The 25,350-nt window shown below is 39.0% G+C and overlaps 1 long non-coding RNA gene across 3 annotated transcripts in view; it reads left to right on the forward strand.

Moving 5' to 3' along the window:
* Window positions 1-168: 168 nt before the first annotated feature.
* The window catches only part of LOC113483911, a 28,091-nt gene continuing 2,909 nt past the window's right edge, over window positions 169-25,350 (forward strand). The window contains exons 1-3 of one of the 3 annotated variants that reach the window (XR_003399137.1): window positions 169-891; window positions 1,184-1,273; window positions 14,310-14,428. This is a non-coding gene — a long non-coding RNA (uncharacterized LOC113483911). Of the gene's footprint in view, window positions 1,274-14,309; window positions 14,429-16,438; window positions 16,559-25,350 lie in introns of those variants that run through there. The other 2 variants (XR_003399136.1, XR_003399135.1) reach the window with 2 other exon arrangements.

A 25,350-nucleotide genomic window follows, 5' to 3' on the forward strand; every position in this document is an offset into this window, starting at 1 on the left:
AAGTGTAATGCTTACTTATGGTAAGTGATAATGTTTTTAGTAGACCCGGCCATCTACACTCTTAGATAAATAACTGGAGGTATTCCAGCCTGTACAAGGGTTAGAGTCTCTATATCATACACTGTCACAAGAAGGAGGGCAGGAAGTATGAGCAGGGAATTTCACAGTTTTAGTCCAAAGTAATGTGTTTAAACCCAAAATGATGAGTAATTATTAAATAATTTAAAAGTGGGCTGTCCAAGGAGAAAGAGCCCTGGGTGCCAGGAAGAGTTCAGCTTCGTAGGGGAAAGTGGGAAGGCTCGTATAGCTACACAGCACAGTGCTGATGGTGTAGGGGAAGAACATCCTTAGATGTCTGCTCAATTTGCCAGGAATTTCTCTTCTGAACTATTACCTCCAGTTTTCTCCAGAACACCCTCAGTCCTTTTATCTGTGAGCTATCTTGAAGTTTACTGTCTGCCTATCGCCTTGGCTGAACCACACTAATAGTCAGCTAATTACATGTGAACGCTCTAATTTGCTTTATGTCTTTCTCAAAAACCCGTGCGTGTGCAGGCATGCACGTGAGTAAACTTTTGCTCATGCTATAAAATTGCAGCGCTGTGTAGAATTAGTGTGCCAGCCGAAGCACGATAAAATTTGTTGCATGTTTGCTACCCCCTCCATTGCTTTCCCCCAAGCAGGCTACCACCAATGCTTGTCATTCCTGATTTGCAACATCACCTGTTGCTCCAACACCAGGCTTCTCTAGACCAGAAACTGGAGCAAAGAAGAGAAATACGTGTTTGTCATTGAACTGAACTGAGAAGAAGGAAGAGGAGAACGATAAGATCATAGCCTGCAGCACTTTGTTTATGAGAACATCCTTCCAGTGATATATGTCTGCACCAGGTGAAAGTATTGTGTCACCCCTAACATATTTTAAATGCCAGGGCTGTCATGCAAGAAGACAATGATGAACAAGTTTAAACAGAATATGGTATTGTAGCCATGTACAGAGTGTTACCCTTTAAAGGTTTTCACTGGTAGTGCTTCTTAGCAAAATGTTTCCAAACTCTGTTATATTCCCCTACAGAACCTCTCTCACAAAGAATTTAAACTGAATGAAAATATTTCTTTTGCAGATAAACTGATGGGGTTATACATACACCAGTGTGTTTTCTCACACGTTTTTTTTTTTCAGGCCACTTCACAATGTCCTTCCTGCCATACTGTCTGAGCTTCTCATGACTCCTTAGGAACCCTGCTTCGCTTAGCAAATAGGCAAATAAAGGTATGTCTACACTGCACGCTGAAGAGCAGGGACTGGCCCCAGGTCACTGCATGTCAGGGGTTTACTCGGACTAGCTCTAGCATGTTCCTGCAGACAGAATTCCCATTAGCTGCTGGAGCTCCCAGACCACATCATCTGGTTTGATTTCACACAAAAGAATTCAGTTTGCATGCCCCAAGACTGCCTCGCGTTGGCGGGGCAGGGTAAGCAGGGTCATTTGGAGGATTCACTTCAAAAGCACACTCCTGAGCCAAAGTGAAATGCTAAAGTAGAAGCAGCTTCTGTCACAAAGCAGGTATGCCCAGAGCTATCATCATATGGCACTTTTCTTCCCAGATATTTATCTTGAGCTCAACTGCATGAACACCACCACAGTGTTATAACGTGATTGCACAACATGACTCATTTGCTCAGACTGACAGCTCAAATTGAGCCTTGGGACAGCCAACATCCAACACATGATATTGAATATGGGCATGACCATATCCACCTTGGATTCAGGTGAAAGAGCTTTAGCCATGTATGTCACATGGGAATGAAGGCAACCGTGACACCACGGAGTTTTACGTCTTTGAGGCAAGCTAAGGTCAGAGACACTCCATGAACCATCCAGGACAGAATTAATAACACTTTACAAGAGAGAGAAAAGGGAGCTTCTGATTGCCTGAAAAAAATGTTCAAGAAGCTAGGATTTCTTAAGCACTTACTGAGGTCCTGTGTGAGTTTATGTAACATGCTCAGCATCTTCCCATCAGTTTTCCTTTCTATAAAATGGAAACACCTTATTTTTCTCATGAGGTTATTAGGAGGATTTTCCAATTAAGGTTCTTTATAAATGAAAGTGTCTTGCAAACAGTATTTAATCACCTGACTAAAACTGGTCTCCAACTTATTTAGGCAGAACATTAGGTTTTACATGGACTAGTCATGGTGCCCAGTTTAACGTAAGGCTGCGGGATCATACACTGCATCTTTAAGACATAGTTTACTTCTGAATCAGTAAATGTACCAGACAAAGCAGCCATTATTTATGCATTCCTGCATACATGGCAAGGTGAAAATAATAGAATAAACATCATATACTTCATTATGATATCGGTTTACACTTCCAGGGTACACAAAAAGAGGCCATTTCATCAAGCTAATTGCCTGAAAGTAAAAGAGAGAGAACTTTAGCTATTAGTCTATTATGGGGCTTTTTTCTTAATCACAAATAGGGGCCGTGTGTCCCCAGGGGGATGTGTATTCTAATTTACAATTGAACTACAGATCAGAGCAATCAATCTTGTGCAGCACTTTTACAGTGTAATTGCTGCAACAAAAAAAAAAAAAAAAAAAAAAAAGCAGCCTAAGTCGAGTTTCAGCTTGAGGTGGAGATATTTACCAGGCATTGGTTCGGGGTGGGAGGGAGGCAGAGAGAGAAGAGAGGCGCCAAAGCTATGAATATGCAATGAGGGCTCATTAGTGCCCCAGTGTTGCCATGACGAATGGCATTATCCCCAGACTGGTGCAGCCTAAACATGAATTTTATAACGACCCATTTATCATGACTTGTCATGGGTTTCTTTACTGTACTTTCTACTGACTCTCACACCTTCCACCATTATCACCTCAGAATTCCTTCCTTTTGTTATTTTATCTTATTCTAACTTAGTTTTTGGTAATGACTGTCAACTATTAAGGAGAAGAGGACCGCAAATAGCAATACACTGGTGTTCAAGAGTTTAGAGCTTCCTAAGCTGAAGATCCACCGCCAAATGTGTAGGTGGTCTTCAGTCCATTTACTAGTGGATAAGCGTCCTCATTGTCACAAATATCTGCAATCTTGTCAGTTGACTCAGCAGAAAGGTCTCGGGTTGACTGAGCATCGAGACAACTATCTTTCCGTTCTGGCAGATGTGATGGATGAATCTGTTTTGTTGACCTAGGCCTGTCTAAAAGTGCTCTTCCTCAGCCCACTCCAGCTATATGCACAGTATAAAAATCCACCCCTCATCTTTACGTTGATAAAGGTTCTAAACTGGATAAATAGACAAAAACTACTTTCTCCCCAGCTTCAGTTAAACGAAAAAAAAATATACTAGATGTAAAACCTAAGTGATAGGAAAAGCATTTACCTTGCAGGAGCAAGAGATATTACTCAACTCTAAAGGAAAACAAAATTACTGTGAAGTAATTAGTGTCTGGCTTTAGCTCATTTTTGGTCACTGCACGTTGTCTCTGTTTTACTGCTGTCCCTTTGGCCTACCCGATTCCACATTTAATATACCACTGCTTATAAAGAAATCCCTGTGGCTCAGAAGGCTGAATTGCCACTGCTGGGCTAGGGCCTGCTCTCTAGTATATAGAGGCTTTCATTTCCCAAGTTATGAATCTGACATCTCATGGCCAAATCCATGCCAGTTTATTTCTGAGAAGCCTGTCCTCATTATTTACCCCAAATAGTTTCACTGTCAGTATGCTTTTTTTCCACTATGAAGTGGCTGGAGTATCTGAAAGTATCAAGCCTCTCTTTGTTGGATTTTACACTTTTGCTATTACAAGAATTTGTCTTTAGGGATAGAAAAAATCAAGCAACTTATTTCCAGCTATTACTTGGATAGGACTTCATGTTCTTAAACAAGTTGTGAGCTCCCATGATCTCTGAAAACAACTCTCCCGAGGTCTTACATCAGGATAGTCCTACAGTTCTTTCATTACTCTACTGGATGTTTGAAAATATTAAAAGGCATCTAACATCCCAGTCCAGCAATTTATAGACTCAGAGTCTGGTGCTGTAGCCCTCAAAGCCTCTATTTCTTCCACAAAATCCGCACTTTGCTGTTATTGTCGCCAAGACAGGCACGTGTTTCACTAGAGGAGTAGTTTGTCAAAGCAACAGTCCATTATCCAAAGATTCATCACAGGTTCCCACTTCAGTACACGATGGAAGAGAGTCTGGATGTCAGAATGTGAGGAGAAAGGAAAGCTTCCTCTCAGAAAGGTGCATTAGGTAAATGGCACACCTTGATTAAGCTGGGTATAGCTGATTAGGCCAGTGCATTCTGATGTGTTCTTGCCATCTTTTTTTCTCTTTTCCAAACTCATATGTGTTCCTTTGAAATATATATTTGTATTTATATATATATATATATATATATATTTGTAGTTTTTTAAAGCCCCAGACGGTGCCTTGCGCAAGTCTGAACTTTGATGGAGAACCCCAGCTCCCACTGCAATACAAATGATGTTCTGTTAATTATCAAGAGACAAAAAGAGGAAAAGAAATCTCTCTTAAAGAAGCAAACCAGAAACGACTTCTAATATCACAGAAAACGTCCACTGCCTTTGCAAGTACTCAGGACACAGCAAATATTATCATTATGCCTAAGAATAAATGTTTGCCCTGTGACCCAGGTGATCTGGATCATCTACTGAGTGGAGAGAATGGGGAGTTGTCAGAAACAATATGGCATAATTAAATTGTTCTTTTTAAACTTCTATTATGAGTTCTAAAACTTACTATAGTCAATCTATAAGGTCAGACTGCTTGATTGCTGAGCCATTATCTGCAGTTTATGTGATGGAATAAGCAGATTCCTGTTTGAGTTGGTTTTGGTAATTCACAGGTCCCATTCAGGGAGTTTATTCTGTTATTTTATACCAATACTTGCAGATCCCTCAGGGAAATAGGCTCATCTTCTACTCACCTCATCAAAAAGATAGACATTGAAGCAAAGATTATTAAAGGCCAGCCAATGCAGATGGCATCTAGCTCTATGTCACTTTAACGTCCAGTACCACTACAATCACGTCAGAGATTTCTATGTTGAGATCAACTACCATATGGAGAGCAGCTGCCTAAGACAGAAAAGCATTCACTATTCCTCAGTCAATACACAAATGGCAATCATTAAAATAAAATAATTGCCATCCTTAAAATATTAAGCCCTTGGTTCTAAACCAACAGGCCTCTAATAATAGGAAACACCCAAATTTCAGGAGGAAAAAGATGACTTTCATTGTCACATACATCCAGCTTCCAAGGGAAATACTGGCTGTGAGATTTTTTTAAAGAGAAATTAAGAAATATGGGCAGGAGTTTAAAATGGAAGAAAAGCCTATGAAGTGAGACTAATTGTTTATCCTGAATTCAGGGGAAGTTTAGTGTCTGACTGCTGTAGGATCAGAAGCAGGCTGTGAGCGAACGCATATGAAAATTCTGCTTCAGATGTATATTTTAATGCAATCAAATCCTGACCATACAGTAAAAAAACTTCAAAGTTATATTAGTAGTTTGCTACATTTACAGATAGAATTCACAAACTTAAGATGCAAAACCCCTCCACAACTGGAAAAAAACTGCAGGTGTGATTACTATATATAATGCTGTTCAACTGACATATTTACGAGAAAATTACAAAAAAGGAGATACTATTTCCTGTATAAAACAACACACTTCTAAAGACATGAAAAAATGCTAACTCTGAAATAAAACTCATTCTAAGCGAATATTTAAGTATTTGAACACCTAGGTAGTGCCAGGAAGATATCCTTTGGTGCTTGTAAAGACTATTGGTTGTACTATATTCATAAAACTGACCAGTCTTTTTTTGCTATTTCTTTTTTTGTGGAGAAATTCAACCCTCCTTCCTCAGTTGTGTTTCAAATACAGCCTAATATTTTTTTCTCCCTTCAAAACTTAGCTTTAGTTATCCTAACGAACTAACGATCTTTTCCTCTGGATAGACTTCAGCTTTGTCTTTAAGCTTCCTCCACCTTTCTCTATGCAGAGCCAATGGTTTGCTGCTCCCCACTTTTAAACAAACAAATAAAATGTCTTTCTTCCCCCTCCTCCCCACTTTCTTTAATGACATCTTCAGTCATTAATGAGTTAATAAAACTCTCAAAGTCATCTGGGAATAGATAAGGGGAAAGAAAGAAGAGTATTGTACACATAATGACAGGCTCCCTGCTGGCCCTAAGATGTCATGGGTCAGCCATGTCAAGAATGTGTGTGCCCAATCATCTGCTGATTTTTATCAGCAAGGCCTCAAGCAGAATCTGACACGGCCAGTTTGGGAGTTACAATGAATAAACAATGACTTCTTGGATTGTTGGCGGCTGTATGATAGAGTGAGAGGGTTTATATATACTAAAACATGATGACATTAGCAATCAATATACCAATTACTGGACAAGTTATTGGACGAAGAATGCACATGTCTTGAGCTTTGTGGGCTTTGAACATACTACCAGCAATGGAGACCACAGAAATGTTACTTAACCCTTTGCGAGCTAGATACGCTAATACCTGATGATGCCTTCAAGTTTCTGAGAGCTTGCAGTAAAAGAAAACCTAGCTTAATTTAACGTATTAAGCCTTTCAAATAGAAGACATAAGCCTGACAAATTTCTTTTTCATTAGGACTTGAGGAAGAAAGGAATAGATTTTTCCAAGTGAGCAGCTGGGTGTTGGAACAACGGATTCTAACAAATTTAAATGGCTCTCCATAAAATTACAGAGGAAATCAATTTCTTTTCACCCAAACACCCCTAGCATACTACACAAACTTCATCACAGAGAAGTCAGAATATACCTTTTATAGGATGGTTAGGCAAATATCTTGGTAGCTCTTGCCTGCCTGTTCTGCAGTAGAGAAAGGAAGATAAAACTCTAACATACTTTTCTTATTCCTGTGCTACTAGAAATGTATTTCTGCATCTGATCAGTGATCATCCTCTTACTTCCTTTAGTCGGCTCAAAATATTCAGGGTTTATGAGTTTGTCTTCTGTTATTCTGGAAGTGATTGTGAAGATTCGATGCCAGTGTTATAATTGAACCCAGAATAAAATATGGCTAAGTCACCTAATTCAAAGTACAAATACAGAAGACAACTAAGGTGGAGATCAACATGGCAGGCAGACCTGCTGTCTCTGTGGGCATAGCAGAAGTCTAGATTGTCTAGATTGAAGCTAAATGGTGTCAACTCTTCATTGTCCATTAAGATGGACAAGTCCATGATCTAGTAGAAAGCTCATGGGTTTTGTCCTGAAATGCATCATTAAAATGATGTGGGAAAGACAGATTTTATTATAATTCTCCATCCTTTTCTGTGTAGCCTATGAATGACAACTTTTACTGCAGTCTGGGAAGCAGCAATGCCACAAAACCTTTGACTTTTGCTCAGGTGGGAGCAAATAAGGCAGGGCATAAATATAAAATTTATCTTTGCCTGCTGGGGCATCAGCTAATGCAGTAGAAATTGTGCAAAAGTAGGAAGGTAGAAGAGTTCAGACATCAGATTGGCACTGTGTATCAAGGACTGAATAAAACCTTAAGACACAACTCTTACAGATCGCTTTTGTGATGTAAGGGCTGAAGTGTTACTCTAAACTACAATCAAATCTGGTCCTGCTTCTCAGAGTACTAAGCACTTCTTGGAGTTGTATTGGCCGGTAATGGCAGAGAGACCAGTCTCAGACAAAGGGGAAAAATAAATGAGACTGCATCTGGTTTTAACTGCAATGGTTATGAAATGTTCAGCGGGATCCTTTTGAATGGCTCTTCCCATTGAGTAAGTTCTTGAAAAGTTTGGAAGTGAATTTGACCAGCACATCTGATATGAAGACAAAAATGCTTTTAAATGTAAAAGTTTCATAAAATAGCACCATTACCATACATTACAGTGAATACAGTTGAAAAAACAACTCAATAATCCCTCCTCTGTAATTTACAATTAACTTTTTGCCTCAAGGTAACAGCTACATTCACAAAAATAATGGTAATAGATTGACCTTGTTATGAATGGATAACAAGCTGGAAACAATATAGTTTGTCACAGAGCATTAACTGTTACTGTTGAAATAGTAAATAATGTGTATAGAACTTACAATGTAAATGGCTCCCCTTAAAAATATTAATTATGTTGATTAAACACTTGATGCATAATGGATTATTCTGAAACCTATTTAAGTCCACGTCAGACTGAGTACACCGTTTTCTAAGATCTCATTCCCAGACTACTGGAAAATCTATGGCTGTGCTCTGACTGCTCAGGTGGACAAAAGGCTTACAGTGGAATATCACCTTAAGATATACGGCTGCTTCTTCTGTTTGGATTGCTTGCATGCTTTTTCACTGAGTACAGCATCAGAAGATGAGATTGTCTAGAGACACCGGGCTCCTCTGAGATGCTTTTAGGCTGCTTTGGAAACTAATGAAAAGCAACTCTCATCCAAAAGCACTGGCCACTCACTGGAGGATCTCTATGGGATACAGAGCACTCTGCTGGCTTTTATGCCACTTTGTAATCACTGCTAATGGGACGAAGGAATATAGATAAGTTCTTACACCTGGTTGGTTTCTCACACAGAAGTGATATATCTCGTCACACACAAGCCAGTGAAAGCTATGATGGCTGGTGCTACTCAACTGGTCTACTCTTTGTATGTCCTTTGGAGCCAGGGCTGCGCTCATCTGGGAGGAGGAGATTGTATCACATGGCTTTAGAGAGTGATCCAAACCGGTATATAACACACGGCATACAAGAGATTAGACTTTTGTCCCAGTGTCTGGGGACCACTAATTCATGAACAAGAGCCTAAACCGTATTTTTGTGCTTCCCAAGCACAGTAAGTGCTCCTCAGCTGTAGCTCGACTGGACTTGAGAGCACAATACTTCAGTGTTCTGGCCAATTACCATGTATAGACTGTTGCATTATAAAGGAGGGATTCCCGCTAGATTATCCACATAGAGAAAGTGATATTAAAATGACAAGCCACCAAGAGGTCAAGTAACCAGTTGCCAGAAGTTAGAATAACTAGACTGTGGAGCAGCAATATCTGAGGAGCTGGCATGTGTCCCAGGACTGGTTGTCACACAAATGAAAGAGAAGACAGCTGGAATCTTTTTGGATTGACTGTTATTTTCTCTGAACATAGTGTAAATCTATCACTTAGGTTTTTCAACCAAATGCCTGAAGTGGGAGTTGAGAAACTGATTCAGTAAAATCTAAGGTCTCTTGAAGCTCACACATAGAAAAATGAGGTGTAATCTACTTTTTTTTAGCTTTATCCTTTGGGATCAAGGACTGTTCAGACAGTGTGAGCATAAAGAATCTGATTATAGTTAGGGGTCTTCAGTGCTTCTGTAATGCAAGCAAATACATTCTCTGCCAAAAGGTGTGTTCTCCCATCAGGGCAGAAACAAAATCACTGCACATGTATAGCTGAGCAGGCACCTCTTCCCCCACGATGGGGTCAAAATCCCAGCACGAGGCTGGGTGAGCAACACTCAGATTTCCCTCCGCCCAATGCTTTTCTCCAGGCAGCTCTTGTTTCACCTTCAGTTAAAGTTTAGCTGTCTGCTATACATTCGGTACCATCTCTTTAAAGATGTACATCTGAATGGGCAAGAAAGTTAGGGATTAGCAATGGGCAGAGGTCAAGTCCGTCAAGACTTTAAGCATGTCGTTGGTTGTAAAAAAGATTACATTACGGCAGCTCTTTGCCAGATCAGTACTTCGATGCCAAATGTTAATCCTTGCTGGGGACAAGATGGCTTGTAAATGTTATAGGAGAACATAGCTTTTCCTGTAGAAAACAGGCATTTATGGTTAAAACACAGGGATTATTTTCTCATGCTTACGTTTGCATTTCATGCTGATTCACTCCTGCTTGCTATGAGCTTCGCTTCACTACTTACATTTAATCACTTAAGGTCTTTATTTGTATAGCTAAGGAGAGCATGGTTGAGTTCTTAAAGCACTGGGGAGCAGAAGAAGCAGAGCTCAGCCTCAAACTTTCCCAGAGAACTTGCTGTCTGGACAAAGCCTGTTTGCTTGCTGAACTTTAGTTTTCCCATCTGTAAAATGGAGCTGCATATAAAAAGGATCCTGTAAAATTTTATTTATGACTGTCAGAAGAGAAGTGTTTATTGGATTTATAAAGCAATCTACCTATTTTAGTGTGGCTAACTATATATCTGTGACTTTATAAGTAATATCCTTTCCTACAATTAGATAGCTTTGGGTGAGCTCAAGTTTCCAGGTCAGTTGTTTATATCAAGACAGCCAAGGCAAAAGCCAACACAAGATTTTAAAATAACAGAAGACTCAGTTCCCAAAGTTTATTCTGCTGTGGACCAAAAGCATAGCTGGATGTAACCAGCAGCTGTTATTAAATGTGTGCAGAACACTGCATGTGAGTAAGCATAGTCAGGAAATTAATATTGTACCAGTAGATCTCCAACAGCTGACTGTGCTCTTACTGCTATACCCCGGTGCTCAAACTGTAGGAAGTCTTTCGGCTGTCCCATGTGAAAGGGAAGCAAGCAAATCTGAGCACAAACTGTGCTCACACCTGCTTTTGGCATCTTGAGATCCTCAGTGTCTCTGTGCCTCAGCTTCTCATCCTATTTTGGGAGGTAATGAAACTCTATGCTAAGGCAGAAATTAATAAAGCTGCACTTTAAAGGGTCTGATAAGGTCAAAACCCCTAGTGCCTGATGCACGTGGGTTCTAGAGTAAAGGGGACTGTGTAAGTTCCCAGGTAGATTTGATAACAGAGTTCATAAAATAAGAAAAGCAAATTCAATCTGAGGAAACCTGAGCTTCTAGGTTTCATGCCACATACACTTCAGAGCTATAAAATTAGAACACTCTGGCAGAAGGGGATTCAACATTTTTTTCTGGCAAGAAGTAAAAAATGATATGCAGCATATAAGTATTAAACTGTGTTAGTTCAGTTTTGTTATGCAGATGGATTTTTTTTTCCTTCTCTTCTACTCTTTAAAATGTTTTGAATTAAAATAGCTTACTCAAGGTCACTGAAGGCATATGGTCCTGCTCAAAACTTTAAACAAAACATTAGTTTTTACAACCTTTTGTAATTTGGTATTGTATACAACATGGTTATAGACGGAGTTTCTGTAATCTTTGCAGTGGGTGACAGAAATATGAGAGCCAAATTTATAAGCCATTTAGTGAAGCATTTAATCAATTTCATGCATAGGAAATAACTCCGATTGCTTTGCTTTATCAATCTTGCTTTCTCAGAGACCTGCAGTCACCCCAACCTCAAAACACTTAAGTGCGTGTGGGGGGAACCATATGCAAATATCTAATGCTGTACACAGCATCAGGAACTTCTGAGGGCTGCTTAAACTTACTTGCCAGCATCAATAATCCTTCTTGAGGCTGTTAATATATTTCAGAAGGAAGGCAGAAAGCCTAATATTTAGAGGAAGTTGCAAGGCCTCTTTTTACAGAGTTTTTCATTAAACACCCTTTGGCTAGAAGGAGTCTTTGACACCGTGTGGAGTTATGCAGATTAAACTTGCCTCTAGTACTGAGGTGGTTGCGTATGTTGCCTTCAAGCACTTACGAACGCTTAGAAAACCTCCCTGCATGGCAGATCCCTGTTTCAATAAAATATGAATCACATATCGTTTGACAAGTTGAGAGACACACTGCCCGAGATGATGCTGCTCGCTACGGCCACAATAAGAAAAACAACACATTGAGGTCTAGAGTGCCTTGAAGCCCATGTAAGAGTTAAGAGTCCCACTCACCCATGACTGTAACTGGGGGAAGTATCTGGGGACTTTGTCTTGTAAGAGACTGAAGAGTTAGAAGAATTCCTCTTTTGGTCTTCAAACCATGGCTTTGGATGGACAACATGATCCTTTGCATTGGGCAAGCAGATGGGAACAACACTCCTGACCCCTTCCACAAAGAAATTTATGAATTGGAAGGTCCTAGTTCTGTTCTTTATCAGTGGCATCTGTACTCAATAAGGTGATGGGATAGAACTGGTCTACTGGTATATGCAGCACATGTTACTACACTTTCTTCAGAAGGCAAAGGAAAATATTGTTCAGGCCAACCTCATTCACTTCTCCAGTATCTGAAATCCCTACCTGGAGTAAGAGGTAGGGCTTAAAAGACTATTTCAGAGCACACCTTTTTCTCATGTACTACAACAGCTTGTACAATACCTTCATCAGAGTACTACACAGCAACTTTTTTTCCCCGAGTGAAAAATTCCTGAAGGAGCAAAAAGGCAATCTCTCTGATAATCATCAGCTGCTCAACTATATTAAATTTAGACAAGGCTACAATAGTGACAGAGTTGTCCCCTGCCCTCTAAAATTAGAACTGAAAGAATGGTGGGTATAGCACTAAATATAAAACTCATTTAAAAATAATGTGCTCTCAGGCTTTCCTAATGCTTGAAAAACTGATCATCATAAATCCCTGAAGATCTGTTTGCACAGCCAGACCGCCTCCACCAGTCCCAAACATGTTTCAGTAGGATATGTCCTTTTCTGAACATTGACTTTTCTTCACAGTATATAAGAAAAAAATCAGTAAAGGTTTGCTGTAGTTAAACAATACACTTAGTTGTTTAGGAGAACAAAAGCTTAACCTGACCTCTGCTTTCTATTTAGAAACAGAAAAAAAAAAAAAAGGAAATAAAAAGAAAGAGTTCATATTTACTACCTCTCATAAGCACTAGTCCTGGAAGAGTTGATAGACACTATCCATTTGAAATGATCACAAACGTGAGCTTTAGTCCTTCAAGCTATAGAAAAACCTTAACAGTTCTATACTGAAAAAACCCAACAAATTAAGACACCTCGTGTTCTGTTTCTCAGCTCTAGGAAAACCTTAGTGCTAAGAATTCCAGAATAAATAAAGTAAGCAAGGTGGATTAAGAGCAGCTTCGCAGAGAAACAAAGCCATAGAAAACACCTTTCTTTCCTTCAGGTTCAGAACAGCTCCTACGTAGAAGAAAACCTCTCCTTTCCTCCCCAGCTCCCTTTTGCAACACATAGGAAACCCCAGTTTGCACTGAATTTATAGTCAGTTGGGACCTGGGATGTAAATTGGCCCAGAGGAATGCTGGGACCTTAGAAGTCTCCATCTTATGAGACAAGGGGTGTCTTGGAAAATTGAGTCTTTTATTTGCCGGCTATTTCTCTTTTTTGGTTATTTCAGCTATCAGGGCATCTGCAGCAGATAGTGTGTCTTTCAGAAGAGTGACATGAGCGGATGGGAATTATTTGTTTGGCAGGGTTTCATGGAAGTACCCCAAAACCATTCCACTGTTTGGTGTGGCTCTTCCTTGGGGTGGGGTGAATACATTGGCTCCATAAAAAGCTAAATCCCACTTAACTAGAAAAATCAAACATGGTGACTGCATGTGAAGTTGGGTGATTTTAGCTAAAGGTGATACTGCTGCTTTAGTACAAAATTTGCTTAAAAAATAGTGATTTTTTTTTCTTCTCCTTTACCACCCCCATCTCCCTTCCCCCCTGCTTCTGGGAAGCTGTAGGGATCTTTGGTCTGTGCTCTTGGTCTTCTATAGGGCTGTGAGAGGTGCCTGTGACACAAGAAGTGGGTCTGGACTTGATCTGCTGCAAATATAAATGCTTGTTAGGGAAGCAAACAGGTCATATTACACTATTCTTGTACCTTAAATAAATCAAGAAAGGTGTAAATGTGCTAGTCATGAACTTATTTCTCCCTTGGGCTACTTCCATGAGATGTTTCTTTCTCTTCCTTCCCCCCTCTCATTCTACTTTTGCTGTTATAGATGGCATCAGCTTATTGGAGGGTTTTGCTGAAAATAGTAATATTAAAAAGGAATGTTTTCTGTTTGCTCATCTGGAATGTTCTAGGAGGGATTAACTCTTTTAATTTTTCACCCCATAAATTTGGGGTTCCCTTTTTAGTTTTGTCTTGCAGAAATGTTAAGGCAATAAAAGTATAAGTAAAAGAAGCTGCAGGTTTTTTTTTTTTTTTCTAGATAGAGATAAACCTCTTTCAACCTTAAAGGTGATCTGCTGGTTTTGTGGTGTTTTTTTGTTTTTTTTTTTTTTTTTAATTAGCCACTGGAATAAAAATTTCTATGCTTTCCTGCTGGAGGAAGACAGATCCTACTTAGAAAAGTTTCTCACAATATGAATCTATATTTTTGGGAAGAGAAAAATACTCTAGGAACTGAAGGTTGACCTTTTTTTTTTTTTTTTTTTTTTTTTATTTTGGAAGGAATCCAGCATGTGGATCCAGTGATGAGTGGGCAGGGCAGAGCTTGTGCCTGGGGCTGGTGCTTTTCACATGTGGGACATCCTGGTCTGATGTCAAGGAGTCTGCAGTTGACTCTCGAGGTACTCCCCAAAACACATCTGGCAGAAGGTCCGTTCCCCAGATTTTATCCTCTATATCCCCAAGGAAGTGGAGGTTTGGGTTTATTCCTCTTTACTCACCAGAGTGTAAATTTGTCTTACCTCTGGGAGAATGCCTTATCTCTCAGTCTATGTTTTTTTTTTTTCTGGGGAAACTGGTGTTTTTGAGGATCTTATTCTGAAAATGATTACTTTGTCACTCCTAGGAGATGTTTGCTACTGTGTGGACTTTTCTGGACTTGGTCTAGAGTTGCCCTTTTTACTAATGAAAGTAAATGAGAATTAAAGAAATGCTACTGACTGCTCACTTGCCAAAGGTGGTTTTCCTGAAGCAGAATAAGACATAACAATTTGAAACCTCAATCAAGTTTTTTTACTGTTTAAAAAACACAATATTTTATGGAAGTAATTTATACACAGAAAAGAAGAAGGCTATTCCCAATATTATCTTTATCTTCTAGACATAAATAACAAACAACTCTGGTAATCAAAATTTACTGCAATTGTAATAGGTTTTGGCATCATTTATGTATCGCAGGGAATGTTAACATAATGTTGACTTTCAGGACTGAGGCCAGGTTTTTTTGATTTTTTTTTTTTTTAAGCCTGGATTCATTATTAAAAAAAAAAAAAAAAAAAAGAAAAAAAAGAAAAAAAAAAGACCGGTATATCTGTGGCTTTTATGGCATTTGAGAGATTAATTCTCATAAATAACACTGTTTATTTCTCCTAATCAGAAAGTTGAAATTATCTGTGACAATGTGAACACTAAAAAGTTGTATACTATGAAAATATTTCAATAATTAATGCATGCACTATCTAGAGCAATTGACAGTGAGGTCATAAACATAATGGGCCATCTGTGTTTGATTTGTATCTGAAAATGCTTAAAGGGAAAGGCAGGTAATTCAGGCTTCTCTTACAAATGTAGACAGGCAAGATTTTTCACCTTCTCAGAAGGTTGTTGAACCATTTCATTGCTTTAAAGAAGTAGAAAAAGAAAGTTTTTCCGGGCTAGAGCCTTTTAACACACCTGCATTCTGCTTTTGCTCCTGTACTCTCTGACAAGCAGAGCACACCAGTGGGACTTTTAGTTTTCTTTTAGAGTACACAGAGGGTTGTCATTCTCCCTTATTTACTTTATATTGTTTGCTCTATAAAAAATGCTACTTCAGGCTCCTGAGCAATCCCACTACCTCACTTTGCATTCTGGGACCCGGGTTTAAATAGTTTCCTTTGGACCTTTCCAAGTTCAAATCTGTGCTGGCCTGTTGAAAGACAGCAAAACTTTTATGCAGAGATCTGGCTCGTTGCATCTTTATGACCCTTCTCTGGATTTGTCCCAGCTTGTCTTCTGAACCTTTTCTCCCTTGTGAAAGGCGAGGTTCAGGTTACCTGCATATTTGGGATGGGATTTAATTTAGTGCTAGATTTCTGTGTTGTAGTGGGGAGAAACGGATTGTCCTGCTATCATTAGGAATAACTCTTTATCTCTGAACTTATATGCATTGGCATAAAGCCAATATCAAGCTGGAATGACTCAATAAATAAACAACCAAATACCCCTCTTGTTTTCACTGGCTGATCTGATGACAGTCGGACTCTCCTGCTCTTGGCACTGACTGAGGCTCACTGAAGGAAATGCCATTATCTTTCCTGTGCCAGGCAGAGATTAATACATTCTTAGAAATTGAATCCAGACAGTACTTCTAAATGATTTCATGTGACCTCCTGTATATCAGGGCTATTAAATACTACAAATTACCTATGATAAGACTAGAGATTGCAACCTATTTAAAACTCTCTACAATTTTTTTCCCTCTGCTCTGCCCTTTCTTGTTGTCCAAATATTAAGTGTAGGCAGAGAATAGGTCATAGCAAGGTAGCACTAATGTCTAGAGGAGCTGGCTGAAATATATCCAGGTAATCCCACACAGTAAGAATTCCCTCACTGTCCCTGATAATCTGATCTGGGATTAATTTCTTTCTCAGATTTGAAACTGCTGATCTGTATGATCCTGAGCATGAAAAGAACAGTCACCAGCTACTGCCTGCGAGATCTCTCCATTGCCTCTGAAATTTTTGAGCACCTCTTCATCATCTCATGCCTAACATTGCAAAATCTTTGATGTAGCTGAGGGAAAAAATACTGGAATAAAGCAAAACCAGAAGTGGAATTATATCACCAAGGTGTGAGAATTATTCTTGATATTGCAAACACCTGTCTAAAGCCCAGGACTCAAGCATGAATATTTTCTTAATGTTGAGCCACAGGGGTAATAAAAGAAGACAAGGCAAGGCCTCAGATTCACAGAGTACTAAGAGGAGGACTTTGGTCTATGGATACTGAGGCTGGCAATACACTTCCCTCACTTGCATAAGCGTCCTTCTTTTCCCCATATCCTCTCAAATATGAGTGTGCATAAATTGCTGGTTATTCCAAGTCAGACCATGAAGGTGTTGTCTCAATTAAAGTGGATAAACACCCTTCAATTATGTTTATCTTCAGCTACGCTGTTGTATCTACAGATTGAAGACTTTCTCCCAAGAGCTACAGTAGAACCTTTTGTGTTTTGTTTTTTTTTTTTTTTTCTTTTTAGAAAGCACATTTCGCCTTAAAGACTTCAAGCTCAAAGTTTAGCAGTTGTCAGTACTGGGAAACCGCATCTTACTTCAAAGCTGAGTTTCTGTAACTTCTGTTTCCACTTTTGCATCTTGTCATGTTGTTGGCAGCAAGGTCAAATGCCCCACGTTATCCAATATTCTCCCTGCGTATGGGTACCACTGCTTAGAAATCAAGTCCTCCTCCTTCCTTTTTTGTTCAACTGCAGAAGCTGAGTTTATATGTTGCACCGTAGTGCTTGTTTCTAGTACCTAGATTATTTTAATCTCCTATGGTTTTACTTCAGTATTTGTCTCTGTTTTGAAAGTAGAGTTGGACCCAGCTATCTATAGATTTATCTTACCAGTGCTTTTTGTCAGAAACAAGATCGTTTCCTTGTTTCCACTTAGATCTTTTTTTACACTAGCTCTGGACTCCAGAGGGTTTTAGCCTCTTTATGCTATAGCATTAAGTAGGGGTGGAGATTAAATCCTTCAGGTTCAACTGTTTTGAGACAATTTCCCATTCTGTAAAAGTAACCTTGTTCCCTGACTTTTGCTGTAATTAGCTACATTACAATAAATGCAGAATAACAGACTGCTCTGACTCAGAATCTCCCATCATTTGCTACCGTAATAATTCTTCCCGTCATCTACAGATTTCATTAACACAGTTTTATGTACTATGTGAAAATCATCATAATATAGTTCGTTATACTGTAAATTTCAGGTTGGGTCAAACCAAAACAAAACCGGACCCAAGCAGAGTCTGTGACAAATGCTTAGGGAAAGATTGCTAGAAGGATGGCTCTGTACCCTCCCAGTTTCATAATCAGCAGTTAAAAGACATCTAGAACTGATGGTTAATATTACTCAGTGAAGTTTCATGTTTTTTTAAATTCATATATACTTTTGTTCTCTGCAACATCTATGAAAATGAGTTCAATCATTTAGTTTGTGCTGAGGAGAAAAATGCTTTCTTGTGATGGGTGCTATATATTGTATTATGAAAAATAGTGAATAATCATTCTCTCCTTACCTTTTCTACTCCGTTCCAGATTTTATAGGCTAGATATCATGTCCCCTCTTTCTTTTTTTTTCAGGTATTCTTTACTTGAAAGAAGGCAGCAAGACGTTATAGTCTTCTGTATCTATTTTGAGTCAGAATGACCAGAACTACCAGGGTTTTATACATGGCATTAGGATATTTTCAGGGTTTTCATTCTCTACTCATGTTCTTGTATCTTATTTTCCCTTTTGTGAAGCACTGAATTGATGCTTTACAGTAAATTATTCACAATCACTGAGATCTTTCTGGCATAGATGTGCCTAGAGCCTGTGTGTGTCTGTATTGTACTTGCATTGCTCTCCACCCAGTGACACTGAATTTCTCCTGTTTTTCTAATACCCTGACATGTAGTACAGTGAGATCTTTTAGCTTGGATAGTCTTGGGATATTTCTCTATCATTTGTCCATATATGATCAGCATAGTTGGTAACAGACTCCTGGTGGGACTCCGATCAAAACCTCTCTCCCCAGTCTGAAAACTGGGCATTTATTCTTGTAACCATCTCATCTTATAATAGCTGAGTTTAAGGGCCTTTGCTGTGAAACCTTCTCAAAATCTTTTTAAAAATCTGTGTACCCCTCCTGGAGATGCACGTGCATTTGCTGATTCCCACAATAGAACTTTATTAAAAGGGTTTGTACAGAGCAAGGAATGGTGCTGAGTATCACTTGGCATTAAAAACTGTGGTGGTTTTCCTTAGTTAAATTTAAGATAATTTCAAAAGGAGAGTGTGGTTTTCTACTTAGGACCGTGGTCTGGCATTCAGAATATCCAGGTTATACTCCTTCTCTGCCAAAAATCTGTCTTACTGAGCAAGTTGTTTCATCTTTCTGTGGTGCAGTTGTGCAGAGGTGCAATCATTATTTCTTCCTTCTCCTCTGTTTAGCTTCTAAGCTTTCCAGGATAGGGGCAGCGTATTTATATGCACATTTCTTTAAACCGTTTTGTTTGTTAAATCTGGATAATGCTGTAATCCAAGCTGATAATGCATTTGTGATGGTCAGATAGTTCGATAAGGGCATTAGGTTACTGTTTTTAATCAGTTTCTATTTTACTCTTTCAATAAATATATTTTTTTGAATTTTTGTGATACGTTATCTCAATGGGAATATTTGTTTTGGCCATTAAATCAACCAGCATGCTGTAAGCAGTTTTCAAATTCTGTGTTATTTCGAGTAAAATTATTTTGCTATTACTCTGCTGTTTTAAAGAAGCTAGTTGGACTCAAGCACTAATAATGTCAGCAAAAAAGCCAAGAACTTTTTTCCTGAGATTTTACTAAGTGTGATAATTAAGAAATGTGAAAAGAACAAAAAACCAGAGTGTCTCTGCACTGAAGATGTTGTGCCTTAAGAGTCTGAGTAATAACTGCTGGGTCAGTGACCATAAAACAGTCCTGTAAATGTAGAATATAAGATCTGAATGGGGGCATTGCCTCACAACAATTATGCCAGCAGCTAATGGTAATATCCAGTGGGTTACTCATCCTTCCTCCCTCACTATTTAAAGTGACACCATCCCCGTTTTCACTCTGCATCTATCATAAAGACACATTGATTTCCTTTTGGAGGAAAACACATATTTCTTCCCTCCTGCTAAGAAGATAAATCTGACAGATTTTAATCAAATGTAGTTGTTCACAACTATAGAAATGTTTTCAGTGCCATAGATGAAAACCTTTCTCTTTTTCCTTTCCTTTTTTGAAAAGGAGGAGGCTTCTAGAAGCCAAGTTTATTTGGAGAGTACACCTGTGCTAAAAATCTTACTATATGCACCGGCAGTTAACATTTCAGAATGCCCTATGGGCAGGTTTAACTTTACTGCCCTCCAACATAATGCATGTCTTGTAGTGGTAACCATGAATACTGCTATAGTTAAGGGTCTGTCAGTGGTTCTATCATAAACTCCCCTGTTTCCAGGGTTTTTATAACTCGGCCATAAAAACTCTCTCCAAGCTAAAGCTTAGCTTACCAAGACAGACCTGATTCTGATCCTGGAAAGGCAGATGATGCATATCCCTCTGTCTCTTCTGAAATTAGCTATGATCCCCAAGGAAGGGCTCTCACAGACCATGGGTGCCATACATGTCCAGCAATATATGATAGATGAAGGGGGAATAGTGTCTCAGAAAGGCTTTCATCCTCTTCAAATGGCAAATAAATTGGTCTTTTTACTTTGAAGCAAGAGGAGTCAAACAACACAGTGCTTTCCAATTTAAATTGCATTTTTACTTTAGTCTTTTATTTCTTAAAGCAGCTTTAGGAGTTCATTACTTCATAGCCCGGGCCACAGGCAACAGTCTGATAGCATTTAGAAATGTGGAATATCATTCACTATTTAAGTATCACTCTGGATTTAAATCAGTGGGAATGAATGTAGAAGTGGGTGTCCCTAAGAAAAAGATTAATCAAATCTGAGTAGAGCCAGTGTTCAGAGCAACATAGAAACCATGGCTATTGTGACCCTGAAAGAAAAGAAGCAGTCTTAAAAATGTAAAATTAAAATTTAGATTTCTGCTTATTTGGCTGTAGACTTAAGCTAGCTTGTAGGCAAGGCTGGCTGCAATGAACTCCAGAAGCAGAGCAAATGTTGGGGCATAATAATAATATTCTAAAATAGCAGCTAGATAGATATGGAGATAGGTTAAACATTCTTCAGTAAAATTAGAATGTGATAGATGGATGCTAGCTGTATTATGGTTCTGATTCTGTGTTAATGCCCACTAATTAAAATAAAATTTTTGCATACCAGAAATGTTTTTTTTGGAAGCGAGAAGAAATGTTCAACTCTGCCGGGATATCCACAGGCTTTTCATTCTATGGTGGTAGTTATCTACTGATGCTTGAGTTGCTCCAGTCCTCTTTATTCTGTTCCTGAGTGTCCCAAAGCTGAACACCCACTAAATATTTTGAATTTGAACCTACGTGTACATCTGGTCAGCGGTGAAGAGAAAGTAAAGGGAATATCTTGAATGTGTCTATTTAGATCAAAGAACAGTAGGCCAGTGCCGCATCCTGATGAAGTGTTTGGCCAATGTTGGATAATATTTGACTAATAAAGCTCCACCTCTGATCATTTTAAACCTGTACTCTATCACTGTAAGTCAGAGATTCTTCAACAGCCCGAATTTGGTACAACAAGTCTTTCTGCTCCTCAATCTGATTTCATCCACAGTCTCCAGCTGGGTTGTAGACAGAGGGCTAAATGCTTGAATTTGATGTGGGCAAGAGTTGCATTAGATAATCTGCTAGGAGAGCTGGCACATTCACACGTTTATTCCTAGTGCTGGGTTATATCTCTAGTATTTGACATTTTTACTATATTAAAATTTGGGCTCTAAGGAGTGGAAAATAGTGACTCAAATTGTTGCTTCTCCTACAGAGGTTTTATTTCTGGGTGCCATACAAAGCGTGTGGCATCTACTGCCACTCCTGTGCCTAAGTGAGGAATAGGCATATTTGCTTTGCCCCATTCTCTGGTTGTCATTTTGGTAAAGCTCGTTTGGTTTGACCAGGGGAATAATATGGCCATGATGTGAGCTGGCACTGCCTTCAGTGACAGAGGGAGAACACCAGTCTGAAGTGTGGTTTGGTCCTGTTCCTCCTGCTCTGCTCCTGGGACAGCCAATCTGCTTAGTGCCACTGACTGCATCACGCTCCAACCCAGGGGAGCAAAGGAGAGGGAGGGAACTACCGATCCATCCCTGCCAAAGAGCAGTTTATAACAGTCTAAGGAAGGACTATGGAAAACTAAAACAAATTAAGAAGGAAGGGGGAAAGTACCTTTAACTTGCTATTTCTACACTGATCATGGTACAATAATTTAAAACAGGACCCTTTTTGGAAATGAGTCAGACGTAAGCCCTGGCCAAAGCCATTCTTTCTTTTAAATAGTGTTTCTGCTTCTGTGTTACAGGGATCTTTTATGACTCCTGCCCCTAAGCCAGATGATTCAGGCCTTACACTTTAGAACTAAGCCAGGAAGATGATGTTTTGGTGACCAAGCTTTTCTCTAATGCTCGTGCCTTTATGAATCTTCTCTCCAAAATATCAGGGAAGTTTCTCCTTTTAAGGAGTTTAGTCTCCCAGTGATCTTGGGGTGGATTTCCACATTTAAGTCCCATCAAATGCTAATAGGAATTCCTTGGTCAAATCCTCTGCCCTGTCCCTCTTCATGCCTCACTGGGAGAAAAGAGCCATTAGTGTGTTTAAAAGTAAATTTCAAGGTTTCTTTTTTGTGTGTTCCAATGGCTGAGGTTTATTCCTCTCGTCCTTTTTATTTTATTGTGAGGCACCTTGAGTTATTTGCATGATAAGACACCCTGTAAATGGATTATATTGTAAAGCATTGTGTAGGTTTAATGCTAACAACAGCTCGGTTTGGAAGTAAGATAGCAACTTAGATTTTTAGTTTCTGATGTGCCATGCAGAGAAATGCCTTTTGAGAAGCATGAGGCAAAGCAGGAGGGATGAGGAGGAGGCAGCTGGAGTTAAGTTGTATGAATAACAGCAAGGGAAGACTGGTGTTAAAAAGGAGTTGAATACATTAACTTCCCAGCCTCCAAACTGAGGAGAATCAGCGGCACAAATGCGAGCGGTTCTCCACTCTCTGCTGTAACAGTTAACAAGGTTTTCCCCTTCATTTTTCCAAGGATAACAAAGGAATGACAATGTTTTCTGGTAACAACCTTTTGTATGTGATGAGTGTACCTTTGCAGTCACTGTGCCCGGAATATTACGTTGTTATATACTACTACTTATAAACAGAAGTTGGCCCCCTGGAGAAGCCCTATATTTCATAAAAAGTGGTGAAATGAACAAAAATCTGTTTTTTTGGGGGGGAGGTAAATTGCTCTTAACTCCTACTGGACCATGTAATGAATGCCGGTGCAGGAAGTTTGGTAGTCTGAGCATAAAGCGTGGAAAACATGCAATCCCCGGGAACAGTGTGTTTAAATCCTGGCAGAAACAGCTTCCTTCCAAGGTAAACATGCAGTTTGCATTGGGTGGGTATTTTAGATAATACCATCAAAATATGAACTTGGTGTGGAGACTGAAGTCATCTATGTGGAGTCCTGTATATATATGGCTGTATTGAGTGTTACATGCTTGAGGTAGCCTGTGAAATTGGTGGAAATATTCCTCTTTCTCTCTTTCACATACAATAATTAAACTTGCCAGTTTTAAAAACTTTTCTTCATACAACTCAAAGCTTGAATAAAATTATAGTAATTAAACCAAAGAAGACGGCTCTTTCACTTGTATCATGTTGGCTTAATTCTGCAGAGTACCCAACACCCTTTTGCTGGTCTAAAGTTCTTGAGCACATACTGTTTTTGGCATGTGTGTGGTATCATTTCATGCTGATGGAACTATTCACATATTAAACTTCAGTTTGATAAGTAACGGTAAATAACCAATTGTTTATTACCTATAGTTGTTGAATGGTGGAAGCTGAACAGTCATGTGAAATTTCTGTATCACTTAAAATGAAATTCTGCTTGGAATCGCATTAGGTTTCATTTTCTAACTCAAAGTAGTCATGAATAGCATTTTTAAAAGCACTTTGATCACTGCACTCTTAAAAAAAAAAGAAGGGAGAGGGGGATATCTTTTGGGAATAAGCCTTTGAAATCATAAAGTGTAACTAAACTTAGTCAACGTACTGTGACCTGTCAGGAAAGGACTGATCCTATTAAAGCTCCACTGCATGTGGCCAAAATACTTTAAAGAGAATTCTGTAGATTTCTCTGTTTACTGACGTCAGTGTGGCACAAGAGGAAGATTGGCTGCTATGTGGTTTTTGTTTTTATTTTTCTTGAGAGAAAAAGAATTGCTTAGAAGAGCCACCAAATAATTCTTCATTTATGCCACTGTATTGGTTGACAATGTAGTTTCTGGGACATATTGTCACTTGATTTGGCTTTACGAATTTGTGACTGTTTGGAAAAAGGGGGATTTTGATTTACCAATCCACTCTTTTCAACTAAAATATACAGAGTGGCTTGTCTTCCCTGGAATTTGGATCAGCTCCCCAGTTATGAAGAAAGAATTGGGCACTAACTGTCCCTTACCGATGAGTGGGGGGTAAATCTGGATTAATTTTAGCAATCTGAGGAAAACAATACAAGGCTATGTCTCACTTGAGTGATTGGTCTTTATGCCATTGCACTCCTACATTGATAAAGAGATGATGTACAGTTATGTCTCCAACACCAGACTCAGGGCAAGAAACTTTTAATTTGAGTTTAAATTAAAACAACTGGTGCTTCTAAAGAGAGGAAGAGGTTCTTTGTAAAGTACAAATAAATTCTCCATCTCTCTCTGTGAAGACGTCACTAACAACTCATTTAAACTCTTCTCATAAAAAGAACGTTTGTGTTCTAACAAGAAGTTTTGCAATCTGGAACAAAATGTTACTGACCTGGGAATTTGGATCTCAGCTGCTCTTGAATGACTCCAGATTTAATTCCATTCATGTCAGTGCTGTTTTTCCAAATTTGCATAAGGGCAATAGACCATACTTTAGAGAAATCAGTGTTACTGAACTATTGTTTGATTAAAAAAAAAATAAAAATTAACCTTCTTTTGTCCCTAGAAGGGGTACTCATGTCCTTTAGCAATTGAAAATGTCTTAAGCAGGGAAAGCAAAGCTGTGCAACTGGTATTACATTTCATGAAAATATCTGGCATGTGCAGCACCATTTCCTTTTGTGGGTTCACCTGTTTGTGTGACTTGTGTGGTATGTGGGGTGAGAGCATTGTGTCTGAGACGACCTAGGATGCAGTAAAAACGCTGTAAAATAAATCAGCCTGTGTGTGAAATCAGAAAGAAATTCAGAAAGACTGATGTAACACTCCTGTTATCTGAAAGAAAAGCAGTGTGATCAAAATTGATAATAATTCTTCCATTAAGTGACAGATAAAACTTTAATTAAGACAGCCTACTTGAAGCTCAGGATGCTTCATGTGTGACTAATTCTGACTGGCAAAAATGTTAATTTTAACAAACATCAGTTAGCAAGGTTTTGCTTGTAGCTGAGAAGACAGTTGTTGCATGAAAATGTATGCACATGTGTAGGTATATATGTGCACATGGGAGCGTGTGATTTCTAGTGAAAAAGCATGAGGGTTCTCACATATCCTGCAATATTTAATACAAGGTTGTCCGGTGTCTAAGCAATGTGTCTAAACACATGCACACGTGAATTTCTCTGTACAATAGGCTGCACGT

The sequence above is a fragment of the Athene cunicularia genome (genome assembly GCF_003259725.1).
Source record: "Athene cunicularia isolate RWA chromosome 10 unlocalized genomic scaffold, athCun1 chr10_part1, whole genome shotgun sequence".
Taxonomy (NCBI): domain Eukaryota; kingdom Metazoa; phylum Chordata; class Aves; order Strigiformes; family Strigidae; genus Athene; species Athene cunicularia.